This window comes from Leopardus geoffroyi, chromosome C2, assembly GCF_018350155.1.
Source record: "Leopardus geoffroyi isolate Oge1 chromosome C2, O.geoffroyi_Oge1_pat1.0, whole genome shotgun sequence".
NCBI classification, from domain to species: domain Eukaryota; kingdom Metazoa; phylum Chordata; class Mammalia; order Carnivora; family Felidae; genus Leopardus; species Leopardus geoffroyi.
In genome coordinates, this window is record NC_059333.1 from 117772126 (window position 1) to 117775913 (window position 3788).

Consider the following 3788-nt stretch of genomic DNA (forward strand, 5'->3'; position numbering starts at 1 on the left):
ACCATAGTACTAGCATAAAAACAGACACATAGATCAATGGAACAGAATAGAGAGCCCAGAAACAAACCCACACAAATAAGGTCAATTAACTTATGAAAAAGGAGCCAAGAATATACAATGGACAGTTTCTGCAATAAATGGTGCTGGAAAGGGACATCTGGGTGGCTTAGTCGAGTGATCGTCCAACTTTGGCTCAGGTCACGATCTCACGGTTTGTGGGTTAGAGGTCCGTGGTGGGCTCAGTGCTAACAGCTCAGAGCCTGGAGCCTGTTTCGGATACTGTGTCTCCCTCTCTCTCTGCCCCTCCCCTGTTTATTCTCTCTCTCTCTCTCTCTCTCTCTTTTTCTCTCTCTCAAAAATGAATAAATGTTAAAATAAATAAATAAATAAATAAATAAATAAATGGTGCTGGGAAAACTGGGCAGCTACATGCAAAAGAATGAACTGGACCATTATCTGATACCATGTACAAAAAATCACTGAAGATAGATTAATGACATGAATGTAAAACCTGAAACTGTAAAACTCCTAGAAGAAAACAGTGGTAAGCTCTTTGACATTCGTCTTGGTGATGATTTTTTAGATTTGACACAAAAAAAAAAAAAAAAAAAAAAGCAACTAAAACAAAAATAAACAAGTGGGACGACATCAAGTTCCAGAGCTTCTGCGCAGCAAAGGAAACTATCAACAAAATGAACAAGCAATCTACTGAATGGGAGAAAATATGTGCAAATCATATATCTGATAGGAAATTAGATAAAAGGGGGCAAGGTAAGCCTAATCGCAAGCGGAAGGAAGGTAGAAGATGAAAAGACAAGCTACAGACAGGGAGAAAATAACTGCAAACCACATAACCAACAAAGACCCATATAATATATTTAAAAATTCTCCAAACTCAACAGTAAGATAAAAAAAATGAATTAGAAAATGGTAAAAGACGTGAACAGATATTTCACTAAAGAAGATATACAGATGGCAACTAAGCTTATGAAAAAATAGATGTTCAACATCATTAGCCGTTAGGAAATATAAACTAAAACCACCATGAGACATTACTATATACCTATCAAAATGGCCAAAAGAAAAATGGTTACCACATGAAATGTTGCAAAGATCCAAGAAAACATTTCACTGATACAATGCTGGTAAAAAAATGCAAAATGATACAGACACTCTCGAAGTTTGGCAGTTTCTCATAAAACAAAAACATGCAACTACCACAGAATCTCAGGCATGTGTCCCAACGAAAAAGAAATGTATATTCACACAAAAAATCATAGCAGCTTTATTCATAACAGCCAGAAACTAAAAATAATCCAGATGTCCTACAACAGATGAATAGTTAAGAGCAAAGTGTGTGGTATGCGTACAAGTAATACTACTCAGCAATAAAAAGAACAAACTATCGGTACATATGCCTTTGGTGGATCTTCAGGGAATTACATGGAGTAAAAAAAGCCAATCCCCAAGGTTACATACTGCATGATTCCATTTATACAACACTTTCAAATAAAATTTTAGAATGGAGGTCAGATTCCTGGTTTCTAGTGGTAGTGAGGGGGATAAGGTATATGGGACAACTGGAGGTAGGTGGGCGTGGTTATACGGGGGCAATATGAGGGATATTTGTGCTAATGGCTTGTTCAGTATCATGACTGCGGTACTAGATATACAAACCTACAATTGTAATAAAATTGTATGCAACTAAATCCCCCCATATACACACACGTGCGTGTGCGCATGCACACACACAGGAGTGTAAATAAAGCTGGAGAAATCTAAGTAAGATTCAATAGTATCAAGGCCAATATCCCGGATGTAGTGTTAAACTAGTGTTACAAAATGACTAGCAGGAGAACTGGGTGAAAGGTTTAAAGATTGTTCTATATTATTTTTTTTTACAAAGCATGTGAATCTATTATCTCAATAAAATTCATTTAAAAATGATTTGTGTATGGGGCGCCTGGGTGGCTCAGTCGGTTGAGCATCCGACTTCCGCTCAGGTCATGATCTCATGGTTCATGGGTTCAAGCCCCGCATGTCCAGCTCTGTGCTGACAGCTCAGAGCCTGGAGCCTGCTTCGGATTCTGTGTCTCCCTCTCTCTCTGCCCCTCCCCTGCTTATGCTCTGTCTCTCTTTCCATCAAAAATAAATGAAACATTAAAAAAATTTTTTAAACGATTTGTGTAAATATTTCTCCTAGAGCCTCCTTACAGGAACTCTGAGGTCAAATTAGGCATCAGATTGCTGCTAGAGAAATACCATTATAAAAACTCTCCCAGCCCAGGGTTACCTCCTGGCCACATTCAGTAACCCATCTAAAGTATAAAACACTCTTATAAAAAACCACAATACCATTCTTAGATGCAAGAAGTGAGATTCAGAATTGTTATGTAGCTTTCCCAATGTTGCATGATGATAGAGTTGAAATCTGAACCTGGCACCATCTAAACACAAAGTCTAAGTTATCAAACTACACAATCCTGCATCCCCATACCGACAGCATTAGCATCACTCTGGATTTCATAGAGACAGACATTGTGTATTATTATCCTGTTATTTTCTTAATTAATTTTAATTTTAATAGAGGAAGACTGTGGGAAAAAATGTGTGCCTTATATATATTTTTAAAAAAAAATTTTTTTTTTCAACATTTATTTATTTTTGGGACAGAGAGAGACAGAGCATGAACAGGGGAGGGGCAGAGAGAGAGGGAGACACAGATTCGGAAACAGGCTCCAGGCTCTGAGCCATCAGCCCCAGAGCCTGACGCGGGGCTCGAACTCACGGACCGTGAGATCGTGACCTGGCTGAAGTCGGACGCTTAACCGACTGCGCCACCCAGGCGCCCCATGTGTGCCTTATATATAAACAGAAATGTTTCAAATCAAGTTAATGTTTCTTAAATAAACATGTGTGTGTCAATGGGCTCATAGTGGTGGTGGTAATTCTCTTAGTTTAACAGTGGCCCCAAATTATGAGAATTAGACCTATTGGTCAAGGTGTGTCAGATTCCCAAAAGGTTTCAGTGCATTGAATTTATTTACCAAGGGCTGCAGTTCTAACCAGCACGTTTATCACAACAAAATTTAGTGGTTTTGAGAAGTGTGGACATTGCAGGGAGCGCCAATCTCCTGTGACCTGATGACTTCTGCTATGAGTTAGCACAGACCCAAATTGATGTCAAAATGAGCCTTTTTCCAAAGTTTTTTTGAAGAGACACTGTCAAAACCCTCCTCTCCCTTATCAGACAAGCCCGTCATCTGAGTGATAAATGCAGAGATATGAGGGATAAAACACACCTGGTAGCAAAGAACCAAACAACTCGCCCCCGAAACATTATATTTGTTTATTTTTTCCTAACTGGACAAGTCTTAGCTTCAAAACCTTTAAAAAGCTAAACGTGAATACATTTTTCATGATGGGGAAAAGGTAAGAAAGGACTAGTTTCAAGAACAGAAGGAAGCAGGTGATTCCACTTTAAGTCTGGGAGTCGTCAATTTTCAAAGATTATGAAATTCTTGCTGAATGATCAACGAGCTTATTCTTAGAGAGGCTTTGTTGCTCTCTTGGTTCCCTACCAGGTAGTGACAAAAGAAAATCATGCCCCATCCATTCACCAACACTCCCACACCTTCTCCCCATCTTTGCACCCCTTGCAGCCCCTTCCAGCAGATGAACTTAAGGTTCAAGAAAATGCTGGCTGCCATCATGTGGCAGATACATGTATCTGCATAGAAGAGGAAAAAAGTCTTCATGAAAACTAATAAACACAAAACTGAATCATT